Genomic DNA, 13,965 nt, shown 5'->3' with positions numbered 1-13,965 from the left:
CAAGCATGGTGGAGGTAATGTGATGGCCTGGGGTTGCTTTGGTGCTGGTAAAGTGGGAAATTTGTACAAGATAAAAGGGATTTTGAATAAGGAAGGCTATCACTCCATTTTGCAACGCCATGCCATACCCTGTGGACAGCGCTTGATTGGAGCCAATTTCATCCTACAACAGGACAATGACCCAAAGCACACCTCCAAACTATGCAAGAACTATTTAGGGAAGAAGCAGGCAGCTGGTATTCTATCTGTAATGGAGCGGCCAGCGCAGTCACCAGATCTCAACCCCATAGAGCTGTTGTGGGAGCAGCTTGACCGTATGGTACGCAAGAAGTGCCCATCAAGCCAATCCAACTTGTGGGAGAGCCTTCTGGAAGCATGGGATGACATTTCTCCCGATTACCTCAGCAAATTAACAGCTGGAATGCCAAAGGTCTGCAATGCTGTAATTGCTGCAAATGGAGCATTCTTTGACAAAAGCAAAGTTTGAAGGAGAAAATTATTATTTGAAATAAAAATCATTATTTCTAACCTTGTCAATGTCTTGACGATATTTTCTAGTCATTTTGCAACTCATTTGAGAAATAGAAGTGTGAGTTTTTATGGAAAACACAAAATTGTCTGGGTGACCCCAAACTTTTGAACGGTAGTGTATATTCCCCATACGAACAAAAAAAAAACCCATAGAATTGTTTCAGACAATGCTGACATAGAAGTTTAGCTTTATAGCAACATGACTCAATCTCAAAATGGCTCCTTCAGGCCACAAGATGGATTCCAATTATCCTAAATGGATGCCAGTATACAAGATGGAGTCTACGCAAAAATGTAAACATATTTTAATCACTTTCACAGGGGGCATTATACTATTTGGGGGCAGCTATGGGGGCATTATACTATATGGGGCAGCTATGGTCGCATTATACTGTATGAGGGCAGCTATGGGGCATTATACTGTATGTGGCAGCTATGGGGGAATTATGCTGTATGTGGGCAACTATGGGGCAGTATACTGTGCATACTGTGCGGGGGCAGCTATGGGGCATTATACTGTATACGTGCAACTGTGGGGTGTTATACTGTATGTGGGCAGCTATGAAGGTATTATACTGTGTGAGAGGCACTATATAGGCATTATACTGTGTGGGGACAGCTATATGAGCATTATACTGTGTGGGGGCCACTAAGTAGTCATTATATTATGTGGGGGGCACTAAGGGGTCATTATACTATGTGGTGGTAGCTATGGGAGCATTATTCTGTGTGGGGGCAACCATACTGGCATTATCCTTTGTGTGTGGGGCACCTAGAGGGGCATTATACTATGTGGGAGCCACTAAGGGGTCATTATACTGTGTGGGGGCAACTAAGGGGTCATTATACTATGTATGGGGGCACTAAGAGGGTCATTATACTATGTGGGCGTAGCTATGGGGGCATTATTCTGTGTGAGGGCAACCATAGGGGCATTATCCTGTGTGGGGGCAGCTATAGGGTCATTATATTATGTGGAGTACACTGAGTCATTATACTGTGTGGGGGACCCACTGGGTTGCGGCCCACTCAGATGTGTTTCACCCCCCCTTGTGCTAAACCCCTAGCTTCGCCTCTGGTAAGATAGTTTGCGGTACTAACTCGTTAACGGTAACATACTATTAGGACACCTTCTTTAATTTTTTTCATGGTTTTAAGATGCATGTAAAAATTGCCATACGTTTCAAGCTTTTTTAATGGCGTTTTTTTACATGCGTTTTCCGTGGGGTTTTGTTAGTGTCATTTTGTGCAGGTATTTTAACTGGTATTTTTAAAACCCTATAGAGAAGCCTGTGGGGGAAAAAAAAGCCAGAAAAAATACCATACCTACAACATGCTACGTTTTGAAAAAAACTAACTGCTGTGTACGTAGGCTATGTAACATCTGGCCAAAGTGAAAGGTAAGCTGCCTGCATATCTTAGCACTTGCAGTGTGTTAATATATTGCATCTTTTTATTCGTTTGCTTCTGCATCGCAGATTTGCACCTGCTAATATATTTCACTTTGTTAGGAGCTGCTGACTAATTTGTTTTTTAAAGATTTACGCAGCTACCAATGAGCTCAATACACACTGCTGAAGTCTGTATGTAACAAGCTGCCCCTAGTGGAGGCTACAGGCAGGAAGAATTTAGCTATGCGGTCGCTTTCCCTGAGCAGTCAGCCTCTGGCTGGCTATAGATGTTGAGAGCCCAGCGTAAGGTCGCTCCGCAATTTACATAAAAGGTATTGTAGTGACTGACAAATCCGCAGAGCTTTCATTTCTAAATGTTTGAGGGGAAACACCCAATCAGAGCTGTTGATGTTATCAGCTGTTGCTAGGCAGAGTTCTCTCAGACATTTGCGTGGTAGATATCTGAGGGAAGGAAATGTACTAGTCTGAAGTCCTGTCAGAATATCCCTCAGTGACCCAAAGTGGAATTGTGACAGAGGTAATTATGCGCATACATACCTGACTTTACTGCTTACTTAGGGAAGGGGATTTAGAACTGTAAAAAGAGATATTCATTTGGCAAAGGAGGGAAATAGAAATATATTTATCTACTTTCTGAAAAGCATTTATTTACCATGATAAACTCATATAGTATACAGAAAAGAGGGAAACGGATATTACTAGCGCCATATTTCATGGAATTATAAGGCCGGGCCCCAACGTAGCGTAAACGCTGTGGAATGTCCGCAACAGAATTCTGTGCAGCGTTAAGACCTACGAAACGGATACGCTGTCTAAAAACCACGCCGCGTATCCGACCTGGAATCCGCAGTACATTCCTTCAGAAAACCGCGCCACATTGTGTTTGCGGCGTAATCGCTGCGAATACGCCGCAAAAGTCGCAACACTTGGCTTTCTGTTGTGGGTTTTGCATCCCCTTTGAATTCAATGAGGAAAAACCGCAAGGGAAAATCAACAAAAATGCAGCACAAATTGACATGCTGCGGATTTAAATTCTGCACCACAGGTCAAGTTATTAACTTTCACGCTGGTTTTTTTTTCCGCAGCGTGGGCATGAGATTTTCTGAATCTCATCCACTTTGCTGCTGATGTAAATTCTGCGGACTTTCCACACAGAATTCCGTTGCAGAAATTCTTCAGCATTTACGCTACGTAGGAACACGGCCTTATAGTAGCAGCAAAATGTAAAACATTTAGAAAATCTGATGCCCACAATGCGGAAAAACCCCCCAGCTTAAACGTTCATAAATTAACCTGCCGTGTGGATTTTAAATCCACAGCATGCCAATTTATGCTGCGTTTTTGTTGCGGGTTTCCCCCATTGCATTCAATGGGGATGTAAAACCCAAAACAAATAGCCAATTGTTGCAACTCAGAAAAAAAAAAGCTTATACTTATTACCCTGGCGTTGTCATAACGACGCTTTCTTCTGTTCTACTTCCAGGCCGGCGTATTGGGATGACGTTTCATCCCATGTGTCTTCTGCAGCCAATCACAGGCTGCAACGGTCAAATGGGCTGCAGCGTTCATCTCGGGAGGCCGGATTGCACGTCAATGGAGGGACGCGTCGCCGTGACTACGACTGGGAGAAGGGTTAACCCTTTGTTTTTTCCCCGAGAGCTGCTTTCTGCAGTGGAAATTCTGCCCGAAGAACTGCACCACAATGTTGTGCGGTTTTTCGGACGGAAAGTGCTGCAGGTTCTAGGTCAGATACGCTGCGTAGTTTTACGCAGCGTATGCGACCCTTGGGAACCCAACCCAAAGAGGTAGGCACACCACTACTACATCTTAAAATGGAAACAAACGTATATTCACATGTAGCAGTTGAGGTGCTGTTAAAAAACGCATCTGCAAAAACTCACATGTGTTTATCATGCAGTTAGGCAAGATACAGTTGAGCGTATATCTCGTCCGTGTTACTGTCATTTTCTTAACGGCCGTCATACGGATGCATGTATTTCAATGGGGCTGTTCACACAGCCATTTTTTTAACAGTCCGTGTGAAGGACACATGAAACAATAGGACATGTCCTATTTTCGTCTTTTTTCACGGATCCCTCAATATACTATGAGGGATCCGTGAAAACAGGTACCGCATGGGTGTGAATCGGATGTGAAAAACTGTAGTTTTTCACGTCCGAGTTTGCTCCTGTCTGTGTGAATCTGGCCATGTTGTATTTGAAAAATGTAGAGTAAATGTGTTTCACTGTAAAAAAACAACACGCATCCAAGTACGGCAAAATCTTTGCATTTTTTAGATGCAGTTTTAATGCTGTCTTAGCTACGTGTGCTATACCCTTAGGGTCCATTCAGATGTCACGGTTGAGGTCCGGCTAAAACCGCATTCGTTTTACAGTGATTTGGTGCGTTTTTCGATGCCATTGCATTTTTTCACTGTAAGGCCTCATTCACACGACAGGGTCCGAGTGTCCGCCGTTTTGGGCCATTTTTCCCGACCGGTTTGCATCTGTTCCGATTCTGTTCCGGGCCGTGTTGCCGTTTTTAACGGCCGATTTTGACCCGTTTTGCATCCGTTTTTTTTCCCTGTCCATTTTAAAATTGGATGGATTTCATTTAAATTTGTTGCCCCACAGCCCTCTGTAGATAATGCCACAGCCCCCCTGGTAGGTAATGCCACCCAGCCCCCTGTAGGTAATGCCACCCAGCCCCCTGCAGGTACTGCCACCCAGCCCCCTGCAGGTACTGCCACCCAGCCACCGGCAGGTACTGCCACCAAGTCCCCTGTAGGTAATGCCACACAGCCCCCTGTAGGTTGCACCCATCCCCCCGTTCCAGGAGAAGTCACTGACTTCAATGTCAATATATGGACAGTGTATAGTCACTGACTTCTCCTGGACAGGAATTCACGGCCACAGGTCGGGAATTCCACTTCAGAAGTGAGTGACGTCACTGTGTCCATATATGGACAGTTTGGTCACTCACTTCTTCTGTAGCGGAATCCCCGGCCACAGGGTCGGTGATTCCACTGCAGAAGTGAGTGACGTCACTATGTCCATATATGGACAGTGTAGTCACTCACTTCTCCTGTAGCGGAATCCACGGCCACGGGTCGGGGATTCCGCTTCAGAAGTGAATGACGTCGCTGTGTCCATATATGGACAGTGTAGTCACTCACTTCTCCTGTAGCGGAATCCCCAATCCCCGGCCAGGGATTGGGGATTCGGACTCCTACAGGGAGCAAAAAAAGACCCTCCTCCTCCTCACATGCACTCTGCACTGTGAGGAGGAGGAGAGAGAGGACGAGCGACGGAATACATGGCCATCACTCGGGACACATTCCGGTGATGGCCGTGTATTACCCGGCCCCATAGACTTCTATGGGAGCCGGGCGGCCGGGTAAACGGCGGAAAATAGGGCATGTCTCATTTTTTGACGGCTAGGTTTCCCGGGCCGTCAAAAAAAAATCGTCGTGTGAATAGCCCTATTAGAGGTCTATTGTTCCTAATGCAGACGTGTGACGGCCGATTTATGAACGGCCATCACCCGGCCGGGAAACCCTGTCGTGTGGATAAGGACTAACTGCATTAACCCCTTCCCGTCCAATCACGTACAGTTATTACGTGATTAAAACTGGTGGCTTAACGCCTTTTCACGATACTGTACGTGATGGAGATGAAGCTGGCTCAGGAGCTGAGCCAGTGACATCACCGCCGGGTGACAGCTGTATGTTACAGCTGTCACCCTGAGGTATCGGCCAGCTAGCATCCGATCCGATCCGGCCAATTAACCCCTCAGATGCTGCGTTCAATAGAGATCGCAGTATGTGAGGAGTTTGTACCCACCGGCACCCCAGAAACGTGATTGCTGGGTTGACAGTGGCTGCAAAGGCGATCGGAGGGCTAATACTTACCTCCCGGTCTGCCAGTAACGGAATCCTCCTATGCCCCGTCGTCGGTGGGGCCCAGGAGGCTTCCGGTACCATCGGCAAGATGGCGTCGGCTCAGCTTCCGGCTCAGAAGCTGAGCCGGCGTCATCAGCAGTGGGTGTCTGCTGTATGTTACAGCGGACACCCCGATCTATCGCTAGGAACCAGAGCTAGCTCCGATTCCTGGCAATAACCCCTTCGATGCAGCAATCCATTGTGATCACTGCCTCCTAGAGGTTTGTAGCAAATCGGCAGGTTGGCAACTGCTACTATGGCAACAAGAGCCCTAACAATGGCCTCCTGTCTGCCATTACGTAAGCTGATTAGGCACCGCCCAGAGGCGGAGCCGGATTGGCTTGCTGTCAGTGAACAACTGACAGTTCCAATACATTGCACTACATAGGTAGTGCAATGTATTAGAACATCAAACAAACAGTTGGAACTTCAAGTCCCCTACTGGGACTAAAAAAAGTGTAAAAAAGGTAAAAATAAAAGTTGTAAAACATACAATAAAAGTTTCAAGTAATAAAATAAAACACAATTACCCTTTTTCCCTTATCAAGTCATTTATAATTGAAAAAAATTATAAGCCATACATATTTGGTATCGCTGCGACCGTAACGACCTGAACTATAAAATATTATGTTATTTATCCAGCGCAATGAACGCCGTAAAAAAACAACCCCTAAAAAACACTGCCATAATTACTGTTTTTTTGGTCAGTGTCTTCCGAAAATTGAAATAAAAAGTGAACAAAAAGTCGCATGTATCCAAAAATGGTACCTATAAAATCTATACCTCGTCTCGCAAAAAACAAGCCCTCACACAGCTCCATCGACGAAAAAAATTAAAAGTTATGGCTCTTACAACATGGCGACACAAAAAATACATTCTCTTTCCAAAAGTAATTTTATTGTGCAAAAAGTTATAAAAAAGTTCTATAAATTAGGTATCGCCAGAATCGTACTGACCCGCAGAATAAAAGGTAACATGTAGTTTATAACGTATGGTGAACGCTGTATATATAAAAAAAAAAAACGAAAAAACTATGGCAAAATTGCTGTTTTTTTGTCACCTTGCCTCACAAAAAAAGGATAACAAGTGATCAAAAAGTCGCATGTACCCCAATATGGTACCAATAAAATCTACAGCTGGTCCCATAAAAAAAAAGCCCTCATACCACTACGTCTATGAAAAAATAAGATAAGGCTCCAATAAGTCAGGAAAGAAAAATATCCAATTGTGCTGGCCCGAGGGGAACATTTCTTCTGTTTCAAAAGGTGATGTATCAAGGCACTAAAATTAGGGAACCAGGAAGGGGAGGGCCCAAACAGATCTGCTGGTAGCGAGGGCGCCCGTATTATACCAGGACAACACTTTCCCGGCAAAATTCCCCAGACTGCAAAGGTGCGGAGTGTGGACCAAAAGGGGGATAAGGAAGGACATTTATCAGTGCGACACCGGCCTGTGCAGAAAGGATCGATCACAGCGTAACACATATCTATGGATCATTTTATTATTTTTTTTACCTTATTATTATTGTACCACCTAACTATGCCCCTGATGTACTCTGCACAGCTCACATATGCCCCACATTATAAACGGAAACACCAGTGATACTCCAAACAAAACTATTACCAATCAAATTCCACGCTCCAAAAGCCAAATGGCGCTCCGACCCATCTGAGCCCTACAGTGTGCCCAAACAGCTGTTTAATTCCACATATATGGCATTGCAATACCCGGGAGAACCCTTTTAACAATTTTTGGGTGTGTGTCCGCAGTGGCACAAGCTGGGCACTACATATTTGACACTGAAATGGCATATCTAGGGAATGATTTTAATTTGTACCTTCCGCAGCGCAATCATTTATAGAAAAGACACGTGGGGTGAAAATGCTCACTACACCCCTTAATAAATGCCTTGAGGGGTGCGATTTCCAAAATGGGGTAACTTCTCAGGGGTTTCTTTTATTATTTCACATCAAAGCCTCTGCAATTGTGAACCAATACTTTATATGTCGCCAAATTAGGCCTCAATTTTACATGGTACTCTTTCACTCCTGTGCCCTGTCGAATGTCCAGGCAAAAGATTAGGGCCACACGTAGGGTGTTTCTAATACCGGAAAACACCGCATAATAATGGAGAGCTTCATGTTATGGTGGCACAAGCTGGGCACCACATATTGGCATATCTAAGGAAAAATTCCCATTTTCACTCTCCCACATCGTGTGCACACAAATTTCTGCAAAACACCTGTGGGGTTAACATGCTCACTACACCCCTAGATGAATACCTTGAGGATATTGTTTCCAAAATGGGATCACTTCTGGGGGGGATCCACTGTTTTGGTCCCACAGGGACTTTGCAAATGTGACATAGCGACCAGAAACCAAATGCAGCAAAATCTGTACTCCAAAAGCAAATGGCACTCCTTCCCTTCTGAGCCCTGCCGTTACGTCTTATTGAAGAAAAAGGATTTTTATTTTTTTTTTCACTGCCCAATTCTAATAAAATCTATAAAACACCTGTGGAGTCAAAATGCTCACTACACCCCTAGATGGATTCCTCAAGGGGTGTAGTTTTCTCAACGGAGTCACTTTTTTGGCGTTTTCACTGTTTTGGTCCCATAGGGGCTTTGCCAATCTGACCTGGCCTCCGCAAACCCTTCCTGCTAAATTTGAGCTCCAAAAGCCAAATGGCGCTCTTTCCCTCCTAAGCTTCACCGTTTATTACCACATGTGGGGTATTGTTTTACTTGGGAGAAATTGCTTTACAAATGTTGTGGTGCTTTTTCTCCTTTAGTCCTTGTGGAAATTAGAAAAAAATAGCTAAACCTACATTTTCTTTGACAGAATGTAGATTTTCATTTTCACGGCCTAATTCCAATAATTTCTGCAAAAAACCTGCAGGGTCAAAATGCTCACTATACCCCTAGATAATTTCCTCAAGGGGTGTCGTTTCCCAAATGGGGTCACTTTTTGTGGATTTCCACTGTTTTGGCACCGCAAGAGCACTTCAAACCTGTTTGGTGCCTAAAATATTTCTAATAAAAAGGAGGCCCAAAATCCACTATTAACCCCTTCCCTCTTTGGCCACTTTTGACCTTCCTGACAGAGCCTCATTTTTAAAATCTGACATGTTTCACTTTATGTGGTAATAACTCCGGAATGCTTTTACCTATCCAAGCGAATCTGAGATTGTTTTCTCGTGACACATTGGACTTTAGGTTACTGGCAAAATTTGCCCGATACATTCAGTATTTAATTGTGAAAAACACCCAAATTTTGCGAAAAATTTCAAAAATTAGCATTTTTCTCAATTTAAATGTATCTGCTTGTAAGACAGGCAGTTATACCACACAAAAATGTTGCTAATTAACATCACCCATATGTCTACTTTACTTTAGCATCGTTTTTTGAACATCATTTTATTTTTCTAGGACGTTACAAGGCTTAGAACTTTAGCAGCAATTTCTCACATTTTCAAGAAAATTTCAAAATGCTATTTTTACAGGGGACCAGTTCAGTTGTGAAGTGGCTTTGAGGTCCTTAGATATTAGAAACCCCCAATAAGTCACCCCATTTTAAAAACTGCACCCCTCAAAGTATTCAAAACAGCATTTAGAAAGTTTATTAACCCTTTAGACATTGTGCAGGAATTAAGGCAAAGTAGAGGTGAAATTTACAAAGCTCATTATATTTTTCCAGAAGTTCATTTTAAATCCATTTTTTTTTGTACCACAGAAGGTTTTACCAGAGAAAGGCAACTCAATATTTATTGCCCAGGTTCTGCAGCTTTAGGAAATATCCCACATGTGGCCCTAGCGTGCTACTGGACTGAAGCACCGGCCTCCGAAGCAAAAGTAGCACCTAGTGGATTTTGGGCCTCCTTTTTATTAGAATATATTTTAGGCACCATGTCAGCTTTGAAGAGGTCTTGTGGAACTAAAACAGTGGAAACCCCCCAAAAGTGACCCCATTGTGGAAACTACACCCCTCGAGGAATTTATTTAGAGGTGTAGCAAGCATTTTGACCCACAGTTTTTTTTGCAAACATTTTTGGAACTAGGCCATGAAAATTAAAATCGACATTTTTTTCAAATAAAATGTAGGTTTAGCAAATTTATTTAATTTCCAAAAGAACTAAAGTAGAAAAAGCACCACAACATTTGTAGAGCAATTTCTCCCGAGTAAAACAATACCCCACTTGTGGTAATAAACGGTTGTTTGGACACACGGCAGGGCTTAGAAGGGAAAGAGCACCATTTGGCTTTTGGAGCTCAAATTTAGCAGGAATGGTTTGCGGAGGCCATGTCACAATTGCAAAGCCCCTAAGGGGACAAAACAGGGGAAACCCCCATCAAGTGACCCCATTTTGGAAACTATACCCCTTGAGGAAATTATCTAGGGGTATAGTGAGCATTTTGACCCCACAGGTTTTTTGCAGAAATTTTTGGAAGTAGGCTGTGAAAATGAAAATCGACGTTTTTTTTCAAATAAAATGTAGGTTTAGCTAATTTTTTTTCATTTCCACAAGGACTAAAGGAGAAAAAACAAGGAGAAGAATGATCAAGGCCGACTTGCCAATTGACTTTGGCAGAGTGCCCGAGGAGAGACACTCATTAAAAACCGCAGTCAAGAGGGGAACTAAGGTTCCCTTAAAAGCCTTATAAAACTCAGATGTTAAGCCATCTGGGCCTGGCGACTTTTTGATGGCCAACCCATCAATTCGCCAGCATCACTTCCTCTTCCTTGATCGACTCTGTCAAAACACCAAGCGAGGGGTCTGCTCCTGGCTCAGGGATGGTTTCAGCCAGGAAAGCCGACATTTCGTCTCGGTTTAGATCCTGCTCACCCAAAAGCTGCGAATAAAAGGATCTGATGACCTCCAGGATCCCTGATTTGGATCTCATCAGGGAGCCTGTACTATCTTCCAGTCCTGTCACCACCTTACGACTCACTGACATCTTGCAGTTCCTGTAAGGGTCGGGCGAGCGGTACCTCCCGAAATCCCGTTCAAGAACCAAAGACGTGTGCCTATCATATTGGCATCTTTTGAGCAGAGCTTTCACCCCGGAGATTTCCTCACGGCTACCTCCGGTTGAGACTAGATGTTCTAGTTTCCTCTTCATGTCTTGATACAGGCGATACCTGCTCATGGACCTGAGGCACGAGATCTGGCGGAAAAACTCAGCCACCCGTTCTTTGAACACCTCCCACCACTCAGACTTAGTACCACCTAGATCCAATAAAGGTACCTGGCTCTGAAGAAAATCCTCTAAGGCCTGTCTTATCTCTGCTTCTTCCAGGAGAGTAGAATTCAGCCTCCATATACCTCTTCCCATCTGGAGGGACTCTGCAACATTCAAAGAAAACATAATCATACAGTGATCGGAGAACTCCACCTCAACGACGGACACTGCCGAAGAGATGGCGTCCTCCTTTAAAAAAAACCTGTCTATTCTGGACCTACGACTACCACTGTGATAGGTGAACCCCAAGTGGCCTGGGGTATACCGAATGTGGATGTCCTCCAGGCGAGCATCACTAACTATTCTATTCAACTTGACACTATCATAGGCCAGTACATTTCTGGAACCTCCTCTGTCTTGGGGCCTAACGACAGTGTTAAAGTTCCCTCCAAAAATGACTTGTCGGCCTGTAAAAAGGAAGGGCTTAATCCTCATGAAGAGACTTTTCCGGTCCCACTTCGTCTGGGGACCGTAGATGTTGATGAGTCTTAATTCTTGTCCCCTCATGAGGACATCTAAGATCAAGCACCGCCCCATTTCTATCTCGATCATCCGCCGGTATGTGACCGGTGCGGTAAAAAGTACTGCCACCCCGCTATATGGCTCAGCCGCAAGAGACCAGTAGGAGGGCCCACGTCGCCACTCCCTCCTAGCTTTCACGACCTCTGCCAAAAGTGACAGTCTGGTCTCCTGCAAAAACAAAATGTCAGCTTCAATCCGGCCGAGAAAATCAAAGGCTGCAAATCTAGCCATATCCGACTTAATGCTGGCAACGTTAATCGATGCCAGCGTCAACGGAGTGGGTGCCGCCATCATAAATGATTGAGTTAGACGGTTTTCTTCTTCCCACCCCTTGCTTTTTCCTCTGAGGAGGACCCCTCTCCCTCTTTACCTCCTTTTTTTGATGTTGAGGAGTCCATAACCTCCACCACCCCCTCCCATTCTCATCTCCTGGGTCCGGGCCGACCCCCTCCCCCGGGGACAGTGGCCCTTGCAGAAGAGGAGGCTCAACGACTCCTAGACTCCCTACCGTGCTCTCCCCCTGGCCTGTGGGGCTGGAATATCCATGAGAACACGGTATTAGTTGGGGGAGCACACCAGGGGGGTGCAGGTTTTGCCTTCCGTGGCCGGGGCAGGGCCAGATGTTTTTAGCCCTGTTTTGATGTTACCCGGTGTCCCCTGTTTTGTTTTAGGCTGTGACCTCCCTTCCTCTTCCACACTTTCATAGTGGGAGGACTGGGAGTCCTCAGCTCTCTGCTCTCTCTCTCTATCCTCCTTATCTCCTCGTCCAGTACGGCCTCCCCAAGAGCATCAGTATCCTGGGGGGCATCCAGGTCCGAGCCAGAGGAGTCCCCAGTTTCCTGGGTCCTCCTCAGCTCTTGTTCCCTTCTGCGTTTTTCCGCCCTTCTCTGACGAGAAGGGGGTCCCCTCCTGGCGTTCGTCCTTTGCTCTTGGGCTCTATCGTCTCTGTCCACCCCCTCGCCCACGGAGACCTCCCTCCTTACATTCTCCGTAGGGTTGGAGCAGACATTGACGACTGAGCGCGGACACCGACTGAAAGGGTGACCTAGGTCACCACACAGGTTACACCTAATCTGGCCACACGATGCGGCCAGATGGCCTACCCCCCCCCCACAATGAGCGCACTTCTGCACAGTGCAGCTTGGGCTCAAGTGTGAGGGGTCGCCACACCGGTGACACAGCTTCGGCTGCCCCTGGTAGAAGACAAGGATTCGATCTCTTTCCAAGAAAGCAGATGATGGTATGTGGGACACCGTCTGCCCCAGACGCTTATGTTTTACTATAAACGTCCAGGCTCCCGACCAGATGCCAAACTCATCGCAGATCTTCCGTGGCATCTCTGCTACCTCACCATATATTCCCAACCAGGTCATGATGTCCACCCAGGAAAGCGACTCGTTAAGGGTAAGAACGGTCACTTTCCTGAGACCATTCTGGCGAGAGATTGCTTGCGCAGCAAACCCTCACCAGCCGGGCTCGCTCTTCACCAGCTCATAGTTCCCCCAGAAGACCTCAAGGCCCCCCGGCTGAACAAAGCTGATGTCAAACTCAGCTGTACCATGAGGATGTATCAAGGCGTAGATGTCACTCGCCTTGAAGCCCATCTCCAGCACCACCCTCTTACGAGGAGGGCATGCATCATTGCCACGCCACTGGAGACGGACCACATTCCTCCTGGCCACAGCCGGCCCGGTTGTTGGGAGCGACCACTGATCTCCCCGTCTCTCTCGGAAGGCATCCAGACCATACCTATTTATCCAAAAGGATAGGTCCTTCTGCACTCCCCCTACTGTTAGCGTTTGCTTCCCCTCCCTTAAAGCTTCTAGGAGGCACTGTTGCAAACTGCCGTCCCCGGGCCCAGAAGATGAGGATGGGTGGGCCGGCGGTCCCCCCACCACAACGCCCGCATACGACCTGCCGGGCGCTCTGGCGGAAGGAGCAACCGGCCCGCCACTGGTTGACACCCCCCTACTACTATTAATTACATTAACATTACTACCACCAACATCATCACTATCACTATTATTAACATTAATATTTAATTTTTTTTTCCTCCCCACACCTTCCATTCCAGCCAGGCTGGTTACTACATTTCTTCTTTTATCTACCGGTTTTACATAGTTAGAGTTCATGCCTTTTGAGGTCTCCACATCATCAGGTGCCTGCTGTTCTTCTGGGGCGGCGCTAGATGCCACATGTGGCGCCTCACTAGCACCCTCCGTATCATTGACCTCCATTGCATTTTGTCTGGTAGCTGGGGTTCCGCCACTTTTATTGCCAGCTGCACCCCTCCTAACCCCATCACCTTGCGGTGATGCGG

At 45.9% G+C, this 13,965-nt stretch overlaps 1 protein-coding gene across 2 annotated transcripts in view; it reads left to right on the top strand.

Annotated features, from left to right (window-relative positions):
- The first annotated feature begins 2,374 nt into the window (after positions 1-2,374).
- The window catches only part of TEX11 (testis expressed 11), a 963,534-nt gene continuing 951,943 nt past the window's right edge, over positions 2,375-13,965 (top strand). For both annotated transcript variants that reach the window (XM_075835681.1, XM_075835680.1), the window contains exon 1: positions 2,375-2,460. The gene's annotated coding sequence lies outside the window, so the exon portion shown is untranslated. The remainder of the gene's footprint in view (positions 2,461-13,965) is intronic.

Source organism: Rhinoderma darwinii, chromosome 8, assembly GCF_050947455.1.
Source record: "Rhinoderma darwinii isolate aRhiDar2 chromosome 8, aRhiDar2.hap1, whole genome shotgun sequence".
In the NCBI taxonomy this organism is placed as follows: domain Eukaryota; kingdom Metazoa; phylum Chordata; class Amphibia; order Anura; family Rhinodermatidae; genus Rhinoderma; species Rhinoderma darwinii.
This window is presented reverse-complemented; position numbering and strand designations above follow the sequence as displayed.